The sequence below is a fragment of the Bison bison genome, unplaced genomic scaffold, assembly GCF_000754665.1.
Source record: "Bison bison bison isolate TAMUID 2011002044 unplaced genomic scaffold, Bison_UMD1.0 scf7180017864145, whole genome shotgun sequence".
Lineage (NCBI taxonomy): Eukaryota > Metazoa > Chordata > Mammalia > Artiodactyla > Bovidae > Bison > Bison bison.
The window spans coordinates 2,972,639-2,988,991 of record NW_011494717.1 but is presented as its reverse complement, the minus strand read 5'-3'; the positions used below and the strand labels follow the sequence as shown (position 1 = coordinate 2,988,991).

The following is a 16,353-nucleotide window of genomic DNA, read 5'->3' as shown; positions in this document are numbered from 1 at the left end:
TGGCCAGAAGGTTCTGATCTTTGCCCTCAGTTTCTCCTCACTTAGAAGCTGGTAAAAATGTGTAACTAATGTGGCCAAGAGATTAATTTCTTGCCCTCAGGATTCCTCCATGTCCAACTTTGGGGCCCACACTGAGATTGTCCTACCTGATGTAGTTTGCTCCAGGGTGTTTTACCTGTTTTTTTTTTCCCCCACACTGCATGGCATGTGGGATCTTAGTTCCCGGACAAGGGAGTGTCTGGTGTCTGGCCCCTGGTGTCTGGACCAGGGATCCAACCCATTCCCCAACCCCCCTCCCCCTCCCCCTGTGCAATGGAAGGGTGAAGTCTTTAACCACTGGATTGTCAGGAAAGTCCCCGGGACATTAACTTCTTGCTTCAAACCATTTGTTACTATTCATGGCCAAGGATTCTCAGTTTTTGCTTATGTCTGTATTTCAAAGAAGAATTTGTTTCTTTATAATATGTTCTATGAAATGCTGAATGTTGGCTCTATTTATTGACCAGGCAAGACAATACAACAGGGTAGTTTGGTGTTGGATAAGCTCTCTAGGATCAGCCCTCTCTGTGAGCATCAGAGATGTGGGTGGGTGCAGGGGGAACTTAAAGCCCCTTTGACACAGGCAGTGCACAGGGGACCATGAACACTGAAGGTGAGTGAATGGGAAAAACTCTGTTTCCTCTGCATGTGTGCTAAGTCGCTTCAGTTATATCCAGCTCTTTATGACCCTATGGACCATAGCCTGCCAGGCTCCTGTCCGTGGGATTCTCCAGGCAAGAATACTGAAGTGCGTTGCCATGCTCTCTGGCAGGGGATCGTCCCAAACCAGGGGTTGAACCTGCATCTCTTATGTCTCCTGCATTGACAGGTGGGTTCTTTACCACTAGAGCCATCTGGGAAGCCTTTGTTTCCTTTCAGTTCAGTTTAGTTCAGTTCAGTCACTCAGTCATGTCCGACTCTTTGGGACTCCATGAATCGCAGCATGCCAGGCCTCCCTGTCCATCACCAACTCCCGGAGTTCACTCAAACTCATGTCCATCAAGTCAGTGATGCCATCCAGCCATCTCATCCTCTGTCGTCCCCTTCTCCTCCTGCCCCCAATCCCTTCCAGCATCAGAGTCTTTTCCAATGAGTCAACTCTTCGCATGAGGTGGCCAAAGTATTGGAGTTTCAGCTTTAGCATCAGTCCTTCCAATGAACACCCAGGACTGATCTCCTTTAGAATGGACTGGTTGGATCTCCTTGCAGTCCAAGGGACTCTCAAGAGTCTTCTCCAGCACCACAGTTCAAAAGGATCTATTCTTCGGCGCTCAGCTTTCTTCACAGTCCAACTCTCACATCCATACATGACCACTGGAAAAACCATAGCCTTGACTAGATGGACCTTTGTTGGCTAAGTAATGTCTCTGCTTTTTAATATGCTGTCTAGGTTGGTTATAACTTTCCTTCCTTTATATACCAACTAATGAAAAAAATCTCTTTTCTCCCTCTGTTACTCTTAATATTTCACTTCTTGTCACCAAATATGTGTGTGTGGGGGGGTGAGGGGTGTAGTTCTCACACCAAGCAATTCTCCAGTTCTCTCTGGATGTTAACTGGTGTCCTTTTATCATAATTCATTCAATTCTGACACTCTTTACCCAGTGTTAGGGCAGACCCTGCAGGTTAAGGGCCAGTCCCAGAAGACTTGCTCCACCCTCCCCTACTTCAGGTGTCAGTCGCAGGTCCAGGTTGTCACCTGTGCTTCTGACCTGCTGCTGCTGCTGCTAAGTCGCTTCAGTCGTGTCCGACTCTGTGCGACCCCATAGACGGCAGCCCACCAGGCTCCCCTGTCCCTGGGATTCTCCAGGCAAGAACACTGGAGTGGGTTGCCATTTCCTTCTCCAATGCATGAAAGTGAAAAGTGAAAGTGAAGTCGCTCAGTCGTGTCTGACTCTTAGCAACCCCATGGACTGCAGCCTATCAGGCTCCTCCATCCATGGGATTTTCCAGGCAAGAGTACTGGAGTGGGTTACCATTGCCTTCTCTGGCTTCTGACCTACTGGCTACAAATCAGAGGTTCCCAGGTTTCCACAGTGATCTCCTTGGCTTCAATAATTTGCTGGAGAGGCTCACAAAAATCAGAAAAATAGTTTACTAGTTTTACTAGTTATTACTGGTAAATAGATTACCAGTTTATTTATAAAAGAATACTTCTCAGAAAGCCACATGGCAGAGATGCCTAGGATGGGGCACAGGGAAATGGGTGCAGAGTTTCCACACCCTTTCCACATGTGCCATCCTCTGGCACCCCAACATCTTCATCAACCCAGAATTTCCCCAAACTCCAGTTGTTTAGGGCTTTTGGAGGCTTCATTTGTAGACAAGATTGCTTAAATCTTTGGAGTTGGTGATTGAATTCAATCTTCAGTCTCTCCTAGTTCTGCTGGAAATCAAGGGGTGAGGTTGAAAGTTTCAATCTTTTATCTTGATTACCCAGTCAGTTGCCCTGGCAACCAGCCAACCTCCACCCTTAGAAGTTTTCCAAAAGTCACTTTCATAAATGTAAACTCACGTGTGGTTGAAAGAGACTTGTTATGAATAGCCGAAGAAACCTTTATTTCTCTTTTCATGTAGAAAATTCCAAGGGTTTTAGGAGCTCTAAGCCAGGAATGCGGCCTACAAGCAAATATATATTTATTATTATAAATCACAATTTCACAGTGAGCCTGGTGTACTACTAGAACATTCTCAATAATATTCTGTATATGTTTTTTTCTCATGGAAATGCATCTCTCGTTTAATGACAAAATGAGAAAATACAATCTACTTTCAAAATCTTCATCCCTGGCAGTCTATAAAGCAGAAGATTCTAGTAGTTTTCATAGACACTAAGGACAGATGGTTATTTATTTTTGAATTTATGAGCATAGTTTGACTCCCTGACTCACCTCACTGCCTCAGAAATCACCCCAATGGAATGCAAGTCAGACGCTGAGAATTATGGAAGTCTGAGATAGTACAAGGTCTCTTGTTCCAGTTCTCCCCTTGTCTTGGTCAGAGACATTGGATAAAGTCATAGGTCTCACAGTCTCTAGGATCTACCCTTCTTATTTCAAGCCAAGAAGACTGTTACTCTCCACGATGCCCAAATGGCCAGGATTTCCCTCTGAAAAACCATAAAAAGCTGGGAGAACCCCACCCTATCCAGGCATGTTTATATTCAGGGATATGCCTCTGGCTCTCCTTTTAATATTCAGTTGGCCTCTCCTTCAAGGGCAATAGAATGCATGAGATCACGACAGCCTTGGCTTTAGGAACAAACATTTAGAGAATACAAGCGAATAAACCCATAGCCACCACAGCTTATCCAAGCTAGAACAAGTGTTCCCAGAACCCAAAACATACCACAATCCAGATCTCCATTGTTTAATTGCCTGTCATGGAAGAGCAATTGGCAGTCAATTTTTAGTTGACAGCAGCAGTGGGGCGAGGGGGTGGTTGCGGTTGGGGGGGTTGAGGAGGGAGCACGGAGTGTCTTTATTTATTTTGTACCGGCTTTAGGGCAAGGAGTGGAATTCAAGCCATGTGTTCCTTAGAATGCCACTGTGGAAACTACTTTGAGATTGGAAATAAAAGCTTTGGAGAAATACTATGCTTGAGACTGGAGGCTTCACTTTGAGAGCAAGGGATTATTCCATGCTATGGAAATTCACCAGATAAAGAACATCTAAGAAAAATTTCTCCTCATAATTTTGAAAATAAGAAATTGTTGTAAACCACTCCTCTCGCTTGTGTGCTCATGCTTAGTCACTCAGTTGTGTCCAACTCTTTGTGACCCCTCGGACTGTAGCCTGCCGGGCTCTTCTGTCCATGGAATTTTTCAGGCACGGATACTGGAGTGGGTTGCCATTTCCTTCTCTGGAGGATTTTCCCGACACAGGGATTCAACCCATGTCTTCTACATTGGCACGCAGATTCTTTACCACTGAGCCACCAGGGAAGCCCAAACCCACAGCTCTACAACTATACAATTCCTTAAGAAACTGGGCTCTGTCCTGGAAGGGGAAGGTGACTTATTTAAGCTGTGCATGGGCTAGTCAGGGTCTTGCTCCACTTTAGTGGTGAGACAGGACTCTAACAGATGAGGCTGCAATGATGGGGCAAGCCAGGAAGCAAAGTGTTTGTCACCACAGGTCACCATCTTCAGGAACTCTTAATTGACAGAACAAGCTGAAGCCCAGGGGAGTGGAATAGACTTTTCACCCAGTGTCACTGGCCTTGGCAGAGAACATTCAAGAGACTCTCTACTGAGTAACCGGAATCTAGATCATGCAGCAAAAAAAAAAAAAAAAAATCAATTTAGTGCTGACTGAGCTCTTTCCCTCTCCCACCATGGTTTCCTGGGGCGACAGAAAAGTGGCTTCAAACTATACCCAATACTCAAACTATGGTTTTGAAGGGAAGACATGTTAGTCCCAGATGAGTGAGAACAGTATCAGAGATTTTACTGGCAGTCACTCAAAGCAAAAGACAGCCTGCCAGGTCTGCCCAGGGTGAGCATGAATAGCAAGAAAATAAAAGTGGTCTTTCCATTAGGCAAATGTACCACAGGGGGCAAGGCAGGGAGGAATATATCACACAAAAAATAGCAAATCTCTCTGAGAGTAACCATAATCAAAGAACAGAAGTTCTACTTAATAAAAACTTATACATGAATGTTCACAGCAGTGTATTGATAAAAGGTGGAAACAACCCAGATGTCTATCAATTGAATGGATAAATGAAATGTGGTGTATCTGTGCAACAGAATATTATTTGGCCATAAAAAGGAATGAAGTATTTACACAGCCTACAGCATAGATGAACCTTGAAACATTATGCTCAGTGAAAGAAGCCAGTCACACACACACACAAAACCGCACATCCATTTATATAAAATGTCCAGAATAGGCAAAGTATATACACAGATAAAAAGTGAGTTAGTGGTTGCTTAGGGCTAGGAGGTATGAGGATGTGTAGAGTGGTAGCCTAAGGGTATGTTTTATTTTTAAAGTGAAGTAAATATCCTAAAATTGACTATGCTGATGATTGCAAGTATCTGTGGATAAACTAAGACCTATTGAATTATACACGTTAAACAGGCAAACTGTATGACCTGTGAGTCGTAGCTTAATAAAACTGCTTTAAACATAAGAGCCAGCAAAGTTTCTAAGAAGAGACCCATTAAAACAAAAAATAAGATTCAGAAAAAACTGACAATGAAGGCATGAGAAAAGAGTGTTAGAAAGAAAAGAAACAGCCACATTTTCTGTAAATGTTTATGTTATATTTTAATACCATGACTTCAAGAAAATAAGTTCCAGATGATGTATCAACTCAGGCCCAGTCAGAAAAATAAAGACCACAATAATTACTTTAACAGAGAGAATTTAACACAGGGTATTGGTTAAACTGGTATTCAAGAGCTGAAAGGGTGAGTGAGGTAGTACAGTTATAAATACCAGGGGACTTGGACTTCCTTGGAGGGTGCACCCCAGTTACTCCTACTCAGGAGTTTAGAAAAGAGGCCCCGGGAACTGGGCCTTAGACCTCTGTCTGAAGCGGGGCCCTGTGTACAACTTTGAAGGGTGAACTGGCCAGTTCCAGGAGTGTGCAAAGGAGTTAGAAACTAGAACCAACTTCTACAGTTGAGCTGAAGTGCTCTTTTGAGATCATTCTGACAGGAATAACATGAGAACCTAGAAGGGGCAAGAAGCCTCTCCTTTCTCTGACCTTCTAATCTCTCTCCAAGGGCCCACAGTTGGCAATGTCTACCTGGGGGAGCCAGCTGGTAAAGAAGTGCTGTTTGCAGGATCCCAGCCTAAGCATCACAAAGTTTGGAGCTGAAATACAATAGATTAACACTCAATATAGATGAGGATAACAATCTAAAATGAGATGAAAAGGAAGACTGAAGGGTTAAGGAAACCCTGAAACCAAAACAACACTGCACCATTGTACCATTTGACTGAAAGCTGAATTAATAATTTGATGAAAAGGCTTGATTTAAATATAATGAATTCTCAGGAAAAAGACAAAGATATTAAAGAAATTAGTAAGGAGATGACGCATGTGGAGGACAAAGTTTTTGCTTGTCTTTCAAACATTCTTTTTAGGGAATTCCCTGGCAGTTCAGTGGTTAAGATTCAGGGCTTTCACTGCTGGGGGCCCATGTTCAATTCTGGTTGGGGAATTAAGATCCTGCAACAACATAAATTCTTTTTAATAGTATCTTTACATTAGCTTTACAATAGTAGTGGTACAAAATATTTAAAATAAGAATAATCATTGTTCCTGAAGTAGAGAATCCATCAAAGATCACAGAAATAATATTCAGAGCTACTACACACAAAAAATTCCCTGAAATGATTAAAAAACCACAACTTCCAAATATCAAGGTTATGTTTTAATATCAGGAAAATATGTTCGAGACTGATTGACAGTGAGACACATTGTTGTTAAGACACTGAAGTTCAAAAGTACAGAAAAAATTCTTAAGTAGGTTAAAATTAAATCGGCCTCAGGTTTTCCACAAGACTTTTCACTAAAAGCAATGTTTGCAAAGTCCTGAGGGGAAAAACTGCAAGACCCAAGAATAGCTGTTGCTTGAGTTTAAATAAAACAGGAAGACATTTTCAAGCATGAAATAACTTAGGGAATAGGAAACTATCATGAAAAATTGCAAATGGACACAAATTCTTTGAAGCTTCTCTCATCAAAAGGTAAAGTCTATTTCTTTATCTTTTAAATCCATGCTGGCTTATAATTTGCTTTGACCAATGACTTGGAAGGGACACTATATAAGGTCCAAGCCTAAGCCTCAGGGGACAGTGCCACTTCCAAACTCCCTCTCCGAGGGATGAACAGGTCTGAGCAAGCCTGTGGGAGGGGCTACAAAGGGCCTTGGCTGACCACCAGATCGGAGCCCAGGCTCCCTGATCAGCCGCTGCTGCTGCTGCTGCTGCTGCTGCTAAGTTGCTTCAGTCGTGTCCGACCCTATGTGACCCCATAGACGGCAGCCCACCAGGCTCCCCCGTCCCTGGGATTCTCCAGGCAAGAACACTGGAGTGGGTTGCCACTTCCTTCTCCAATGCGTCAAAGTGAAAAGTGAAAGTGAAGTCGCTCAGTCGTGTGGGACTCTTAGGGACCCCGTGGACTTCAGCCTTCCAGGCTCCTCCGTCCATTGGATTTTCCAGGCAAGAGTACTGGAGTGGGGTGCCATTGCCTTCTCCGTGGTCAGCCACTAGCCAACCACAATCACGTAGGTGGGTCCAGGAGACATCAGCTGAAATTCCCAGTTGAATGCAGCCCATCTGACTAACCCACAGAACTGGGATATAGGGAAAGATCACTGAGGGTGGTTTATAATCCAAGTAGAGGCTGATATGGGCTTCCAAGGTGGCTCAGTGGTAAAGAACCCGCCTGCAATGCAGGAGACATGGGTTTGATCGCTGAGTTTGGAAGATTCCCTGGAGAAGGAAATGGCAACCCACTCCAGTATTCTTGCCTGGGAAATTCCCTGGACAGAGGAGCCTGGCAGGCTACAGTCCATGGGGTCACAAGAGTCAGACATGACTTAGAGACTAAACAACAACAACAAGAGGCTGATCCATGACAAAATCCATACTACTAAATCAAAATGAAGTCAGAAATGAAGAAGCAATAAACAATAAATACATTTAACTGAAAAGGGTGTAGAAACAAGGGAGCCCTCTTAGACTGTTGGTGGGAATATAAATTGGTGTGGCCACTAAGGAGAACAATATGTAGATTTATCAAAAAACTAAAAATAGAGTTAGCATATGATCCAGCAATCCTGCTCCTGGGCATATATATCCAGAGAAAACACTAATTAAAAAACAAACATGCACCCCAATGTTCATAGTAGCACTATTTACCATAGCCAGGATATTGAAGCAACCTAAGTGTCCATTGACAAATGAATGGGTAAAGAAGATGTGGTATATATGTACAATGGAATATAACTCAGCCATGAAAAAGAGCAAAATAATGCCATTTGCAGCAACATGGATGGACCTAGAGATTATCATACTAAAGGAAGTAAGTCTGACAGAGAAAGACAAATAACATATGCTATCACTCATATGTAGAATCTAAAAAAAAAAAGATACAAACGAACTTATTTACAAAGCAGAAACAGACTCACAGACATAGAAACAAACTTACAGTTTCCAAAAGGGGAAATGGGGGGGGAGGGCAGCGGGGGGAGAATAAATTATGAGTTTGGGATTAGCAGATACATACTACTATATAAACTAGATAACAACAGGATCCTACTATATAGCACAGGGAACTATATTCAATATTTTGTAATAGCTTACAAGGGAAAAGAATCCGAAAAAGAATGTATATATATATATAAAACTGAGTTCACTTTCTATACACCAGAAACTAACACAATATTGTAAATTAACTATACTTTAATTAAAAAATTAAAGAAAAATACATTTAAGTGCTGAAATTAAGACAAATCAGTATGGAAATGTGGTATAGCATGTCAATGTTATAAACTCTGACAAAGTGAAAAATCATAAAAGCAAAAAATTAGGAAGTACAGGACAGAGGTAGAAGGAACTGAAAGTGTGCAGATCTATCTTTCATAGCAGGGAACTCAGTAGTGACAAATATTGGAGCATGTAGTTTGAAAAAGTTACTCTGTCCTATTAATGATTTTTATAATTGTGTTTAACCTTTGAGAAACTTCTCACGAGTCAATTTCTCTTGCAGTGAAGAAACATGCATCTGAGTAGATCCTTCAGTTAAATTCAAGTTAAGACTAAATTCAACACTACTTTAAAAACAATGTGTGCAGATTGAGCTTACCCCTGTTACAGTCACTCTACATATGTAGCTCTCCATCTATCTGTATTTGTCTATGTAATAATGGCATTCACCAACCATGGTTATTTGTAGTATTTCTGAGATATTAAAATTGGGGTGATTTGAGCTTTTCTTTAGGCTTCCCTGATAGCTCAGTTGGTAAAGAATCTGCCTGCAATGCAGGAGACTCTGGTTTGATTTCTGGGTCGTGAAGATCTGCTGGAGAAGGGATAGACTACTCACTCCAGTTTTTCTGGAGCTTTTCTTATTTCTTTAAGCTTCTATAAAAGGCTTAAATGATTTTTATTAAAACCACAAAGTTCTAAAAGGAGTTTACAAGAAGTTTCTTGAGCGAGCAGTCCCAGTGGAAAGCTGGTATTTGCATAGGGAATATTGAAATAGCATTATGCTGTAAAATGTGATCTAAGCTGGTGGTTCTCAATAGCTCCACAGCATAACCACTGAAGAGCTTTTTTAAAACATCAGTGTCTCCACTCAGACCCATTAAATAAAAATCTCTGGGATGGGGCCTGGAAATCGAGATCTTTAAAATGTTGACCAGGTGATTCTGATATGCAACTCTGGTTGAGAAGCACTTGTCTCAACAGGCCGTATAGACATAACCCTCAGATGCAATGCGTGTGGCTGGAAAGCAAAGGACAATTGTTCATGCTATGCCTCCTCTGTCCCACCAGAACGTCCACTGGATCTGTTAGTTACTGAAGAAGAGGAGAATGAACACTGAGTAGGCTACTTGACCGCAGTCTAGGTTCCCTTGTGGTCGTAAGATGTCTGACAGCAGGAACTGAGGCAACATGCTTTCTTGCTGTCTTTTTTACATTCAGAAGGAGGGACTGGCTCCTTACAGAGACCTCCCCGCCAAAGCTCTGAGTTGGCAAGTTTGTGTCTCACTGGCTTTAAATGGATGACACACCCATTGCAGAAACAGTTCCTATTGAGATGGAATTATTGTGATTGGATCACCAATGCTTCTTCAACTTCATTGTGTAGAGGAATTGCCTGGGAATCTTGTTAAAATGCAGATTTTGATTCACTAATTTCTGGAGTGGGGCCAAGATTCTGCATTTCTAATAAGCTTCCAGATGATTAAAATGTCTGTCAGGCATCACTGTCAGTGACACGTACAATGACCACCTTAAATATCAAGCACACCTGATATTTACAGAGGCTGAACACAGGAAGGCTAATAAAAGAGCCTGCTACAGGAATCCAGACGTGGGAAGCAGCCGCGCGCGAGAATCCCTGGCCTAGCAGAACACCCGAGTTTCCTTTGTGTTTACCGGGCAAAGCACAGAGGTTACAGAGGTGGGGGGCAGCCCCCGCATAAGTTCACTTAAGGGGTTCACTTTTCCACACTTGTGTCCCCGCCCCACCCCCCACCGTCTTCCTTCGGGGTGAGGATAAGGGTGAAACCTAAAGGCCTGGATTACTGGTCCGGGTCTTGTGGGTGCCGGCACCCCGAAAGACGAAGTGAGAGGACTACACCGTGGTGGGGAGGGCGCTGGCACCCTCACAGGCAGTCGGGGTGTGTGGGGGAGAACAATGAACTACGGGACAGGAAGCGCAAGGCCAGCGAGTTCGGAAGACTAGGCCCCACGCGGGAAGACGGACGCGAAAGCAGCGTTCGAAAACACCACGCCTGCGCCACCCAAGACCGGAGCGCGCTCCCGCCCGGCGCCACAGCCGAGCTCAGGATCAGCCGCGAGCCCGCAAGGTGAGGGCGGGGACGCAGACGCCGGAGGGACTGCCAAAACGCGCGAGCGCGGAGAGAGTGCGCAAGCGCAGAGCTGCCGTCGGCGAGGGCCTGGAGCGCGGGAGAAAAGTCGGAAGCCACTGAGAGGAGCGGCACCTTGGTGAGCACTCCCCCCTCGCCCCCCCCGGCACCGCCGCCGCCGCCCTCCCTTCCCTTTTCTCCCGGAGTGCTTTGCGCGCGCCCGGTGGGCGGGGGGGAGGGAGGGGAGGCGGCGGTGGCAGCCATGTTGTTGTGAGTCTCTGTGTCTCAGCCTCGGTACTTCGGTGGTTCGGAGGAGGAGGAGGGGGAGAGAAGGAGGAGGTGGGGTGGGGGGGAGGGAGGTAGGTGGAGAAAGAAGATCTTGCCGCCACCGGAGGCGGAGGAGGGGGAGGACGGCCAAGAGCGACGCCGCCGTGTGCCCAACGGTCGGTGTCCCCGGCTGAGGCAGCGCGGCCGCAGCAGCCCCGTAAGTCAGTCGCGCTTGCACCCCTCTCCCCGTGCTCTGGCGCCGCGGGGCGGCTCCCCGGGCTTTGTGTGGCGGTCTCGGCTGCGGGCAACCCGCCGGCGGGAGGGCGGACGGGGCCCACGGGCAACCCAGGACGGCCGCGGCCTGCTGCCCGCTCGCACAATGCAGGGGGAGGAGGGGTGCCGGAAGGGGGTGTGCGCCCGGCGTGTGTGTGTGTCGGGGGGTGCTCATGCCTTTCTCGTTTCCTTTCCTCCCCGCGTCTGAGCCTCGCGGAGGTTGCGGGGGGGCCTTCCCGGCGCTCTTGGGGTTAGAGATCGAGCTGTCCGCCTGCCCAGCCCTTAAGCGCTCGGAACGTGCGGGGGGAGAGAGGCCGGGTGGATCCCGAGAAGCATGCGAGTTGGAAGTGGGCGAAGAGGAAGGAGCGGGTTTATGAAAACAAGTGTGGGGATGAATGCTTGAGGTCCCGAGCGTGTCCAGGAAAAGCTTCCGGTAGACAGGTGTAGGGACGAAAGAGACGGCGGCTTGGGGTCGTTGTGTTAGGTGCCACTGGTGAGGAGTGTTGTGTTTTTGTTAACTGTAACCGATTTCGAGACTCAGGGAAATGTGTAAACATTAAAATCAAACAGATTAAAACTTCACACATTGTAGCCAGCCTTTTGTATCTGTCCTAGGCCAAGTTTGGGGAACATGTTAAATTTTTTTTTTGCCCAAACACACGTGTAAAAGTTAGTGTTAACTTCCGAGACCACAGCTAGGGAAAACCAACTTTTCTTAGCTTTTCATTCTGACACATTTAAACGTTTTAATGGGATGGGAATTGCGGAGTTAATCATGTATAATAAGACAACCGTGTTAAAATCTGGACTTAGTACTTTTGTGAGATTTTAGCTTAAAAATTGGTGACAGACTTGGGGCAAAGGTTTTTGTGTGTGTGTGTTGGGGGGGAAGCTGTACTAGAAAAAAGCTTTTAAATGTTTGAGAGAAATGTAGTACTTGGAAAGGTATTGTATATCAAGAAAATTTTAATAAAGGGTGTTACCTAAGAATTTCAGAAGACTTGTTTACTGCTTAGATTCGTGTTTAATAGGTGACTCTTTCACCATGTGACCTGGAGCATTGGAGGATGATTTAAGAATTTCTGGCTAGGAATCCGGTTAAAAACACAAGCATAAATAGTTTTAAATGGCTAAGTTTCTATTCTTAGTTTTTTAATACCCTGCTTTTTAAAAAAATGATTTGCTTTATCTGCACAGTCGTCCTTAAATAGTTACTGGCATTTCCCTTATTTCAAGCGTGTCTTTTAAAAGTCGAATTTCTGGTAACATTGAGTTGTTTAGAATTGTCTTTTGGTGTCCCAGAGAGCGGGTTTTGTATGAAATACGCCATATTTTAAAAAATAAAATTATATTTCAGAATCCTGGTTCTTCAGACTTTCAGGTTTTAAAGTTCATTTTTGTTATTTGCACAATAACTCTTATCTTCAAGTTACATTTGCAATTAACAAATATCTTCAAACAATTTAAACTTCTTTTTAATACTTAATTTTCTTATTTTGAGTCTAAAGTTCTCTTAGATGTTTGATATTAATGAAGTTTCAGCTTTTTAAAGTCTAAATACTGCCATATTTAAATTGGTCATAAAGGTTGTCACTTTAATAGGTCAATTTTTTAAGGCATTACAAGTATATAATAAGCCAAATAAGCAGTCTTAACACAGATACTAATATTAGGATTTTGTTTCTCTTAAACCTTCCATACTTGTTTATAAATCTTTCCAGTGTTGAAAGATAATTTATCTTCCTATGTAGTTACTTCCTGTGTAGGTACTATCCAAGTTAACAGAAGTCATTACTTCAGAGAGTAAGTCCAGGTGTGACATCCAAAGCCAATCTTCTCTGTGACCATACTGCCTCCTTTTTATTGATACTGATAGGATCTTCATAGTTTTAAGTGGAGGTTGGTTCTGTTTCCTGGACTGAAGTTCTTTGTACTTTGTAATTCAGCAACCTTTGAATTTGTTGGGTTTCTAAGACAAGGAAAACACTCTGTATTTTTTTCTTGTTTTTAAAACTTGTGGATACATACTTGAAATGGTTGTACCTCATGGCTTTGTTCAGCTTGCATTCACAGTTTGAGGCCATTTTACAGACAGGTATGATTAAGATAATAATTGTACCTGTAACAGTGTAGCAGGTACACTTGTTACATACTAGATTGCTACATAGTAGATTTTTTACTGTTTTTTTAAGAAAGCATGAAAATAGTCTGACTTGCTCCTATTGTCCCACTTTCTCACTCTTCCTTTGGATGAGTTTGTAAGAAGGAACTGATTAGGTATGGCTCAGCCCCTTTCCTCTTTCTCTTTGGGAGCCTGCCCCTCGCAGAAAGCACTTTGCTTCTTCCCGAGGCCACCAGTGATAGACTCTGTCCATTTCTGAAGGAGGACTGTGATTGTCCAGTGCTACCTGTGACTGGGTTAGGATAATTATGGAGTGTGGTTGTTAGGACGCTGTCTTGGTCTAGGTTTAGATTTTGCTTTTCAGAAATAAAGGAGCTATTTGGATTACCATCAATCTTCACTCCTATGTCTCTCACTCCTGAATTCTGATGTGGTGGGAAAAAGGTTTCTTCAAACCCTATTATTTAGAAACTAATACTTAAATAGTGATTTTTATATTTAGCAATATAGATAGAAGACATTTGTATTTAAAAGTTGTTGCTTTTGTAGTAGAAAAAGTGAATTTACAGAGAAATATTTTCACACTTTTCCAGTGAAATGCTGTATAGAATTTTTACCTAGGTAGGTGCATGATACATGCTGCTGCTTCTCAGATTTTCACATAGCAGTATGCTTAGAGACATATCACCGATTTTCACTTCTTATTCTCTTACCATTATCTGGTGAAGAGATAAAAGATTTTACAGTATTGGAAAACATCCAGATTGTGTCCACCTTACATACATATTCCAGAATTTTACCGTAGCTGCTAGATACAAAAGCGGATAAGAAATGTGAAGGGAAAAGGGATAGGGTGTCAGAACACTTTAACTGGAAATGGAACAGAAAAAAAAAAGGCAGTCATTTTCACCTATCTAGGATGATATGTGTATTTGGATCGCAAAATTCTGCTTCCTGGAGGAGGTCTGGTGAAATTGACTATAAAGTGACAGTACGAAGCCATCTACTCAGTGCCTGCCTAGGAGAATAAAATCTGTAGCTGACTTCCAGAGTATGTAAAAAATAGTGTGAAAAGGGGTTGGTTTTTTTTTTTTTTTAAGTCCCCCCAAAAAGTATGTGAGACTTAATTTTAGAGATGTCTTTGTGGTTTCTGTTTGTGGGACATTTTATGTCAAGAGTAGTAAGTTCTAGATCTCTTAAGTGGTGATCTCTGATTTTAGGCACTGTTTCTGAAAGGCTTACTAGGGAATCAGTGGGAGATAGTCTTTAACTGTATAAAATGGTTTTCTTCATTCTGACATTAAATGAAAGTAGATGAAAAGCTTCCCGGGTGGCTTAGTGGTTAAAAAAAAAAAATCTGCCTGCCAATGCAGAAGACATGGGTTTGATCCCTGGGTGGGGAAGATCCCTTGGAGAAGGAAATGGCAACCCACTCCAGTATTCTTGCCTAGAGAATTGCAGGGATGGAAAGGAGCCTGGTGGGCTACAGTCCATGAGGTCGCAAAGAGTTGGACACGACTGAGTGACTAAGACACACACACATAGTATTTTATTAGCATTTTTAGCGTGATTAAATGCAAAAACATTACACTTTCCATGGCAAAACCTCATCATATAAACTGATTCAACATAACCAGAATTAAGATTTAAAATGTAGAGAATTTAGAAATTCAGGTTTTCCTACGATGTTTTCTTGGACCACCTTTTAATATAAATATAATTGATTGCTTTTCATCCAATTTGTGTTTGTGCATGCTCAGTCTTTATTTAAACTCTAAATTATATGGTGCCTATACAAGCAAAAATAGGAGTACTCAAAGATAAATCGATTGCTAATTTTTATCCTAAGTCTGGTTAAGAAGGTACTTATGGCGTATTAGTTCCCATTCAGTCCATTTGTTTCTCTGGATATTCTAAGTTGTATCATTTCATCAAGCTAGAGTATCAGAAACTTGCATTCATTTTTTGAGGTTTATAGGCCTGTCATGTGCCACAGTGTTTAGATGTTGGCGGGGCAGTGGTCTCTGTCCTTACTGTTTACTGCAACTATAAGGTTATGTTTATAGTGGAGAGGAAATTGATAAAACTCATGTTTACACAGTGTAGTACACTAAGTGCCACCCTAGGTGGTGTTGCACAAGTGCTGTGGACTCAGGTAGGTAGACACTGCAGGGGGTCAGGAAAAGCTTTCCAGAAGAGGTAAAGTGGACTGTAAAAAGACTTAGAAATGTTAATTTAGTCAAGAGATGGGTGAAATGGCATTTAGCCAGAGGGATTAGTGTGTGTAGTGACCCAGATAGGGAGAATGGCAGAGCTAGAAGGGGAGGTAGGGAGGAGAATTGAAAAGATTTGACTGTAGATACAGGTAGAGACCCACTGGATTTAAGGGCCATTTTAAATTTGAACAATTCTACGAAGACTTTGGAGATAATATCTTGGAAAGATTTAGAACATTATTGTCCAGGAACCCTTAACATAATTACTGTGAGTCGCTTTCCCTGGATTGTGTTGGAGTTAGACACATGACTTTCCTTGAAGGATTGACTAAAAAATGAGATTATGAAACCTTGCATCTGCTAAGCAAGTCATTGAGTATATTTTCTATTACAACTCTGGGTTCTCTATAATACTGTTTGTAAGAATTTTCTTTTAAAGCGTAGTGTTAGAAATAAGGTTATAAGGTTATCTTAAAAAAAAAAGGAAATAAGGTTGTCTCCAAGGAATTGGATACAGAGAATTTCATTGTATAATATACTGTGTCCCGCCATCTTTATGACTTTAGAAGTTAAACTTGAGTTTACTTACTATTTTTGTTATTTAATATTTGTTTAGGTATTTTCCTAATTAGTTTTTGTTGTGTATATTTCCTATGAGTCACTTGGTGTGTCTTCCAAAATTTTTTATTTTGTATAGAGTGAATTTCATTTAGATTATACTTGACTATTTCTACCACAGGCACTTTTTTTGGTATGTACCTTCATGCTGCTGCTGCTGCTAAGTCTGCTTCAGTCGTGTCCAACTCTGTGCGACCCCATAGACGGCAGCCCACCAGGCTTCCCTGTCCCTGGGATTCTCCAGGCAAGAACACTGGAGT

At 42.7% G+C, this 16,353-nt stretch overlaps 1 protein-coding gene across 8 annotated transcripts in view; it reads left to right on the top strand.

Annotated features, from left to right (window-relative positions):
* Nucleotides 1-10,639: 10,639 nt before the first annotated feature.
* The window catches only part of PUM2 (pumilio RNA-binding family member 2), a 116,223-nt gene continuing 110,509 nt past the window's right edge, over nt 10,640-16,353 (top strand). For 2 of the 8 annotated variants that reach the window (XM_010840530.1, XM_010840524.1), the window contains exon 1: nt 10,911-11,081. The gene's annotated coding sequence lies outside the window, so the exon portion shown is untranslated. The other 6 variants (XM_010840532.1, XM_010840531.1, XM_010840527.1 and 3 more) reach the window with 5 other exon arrangements.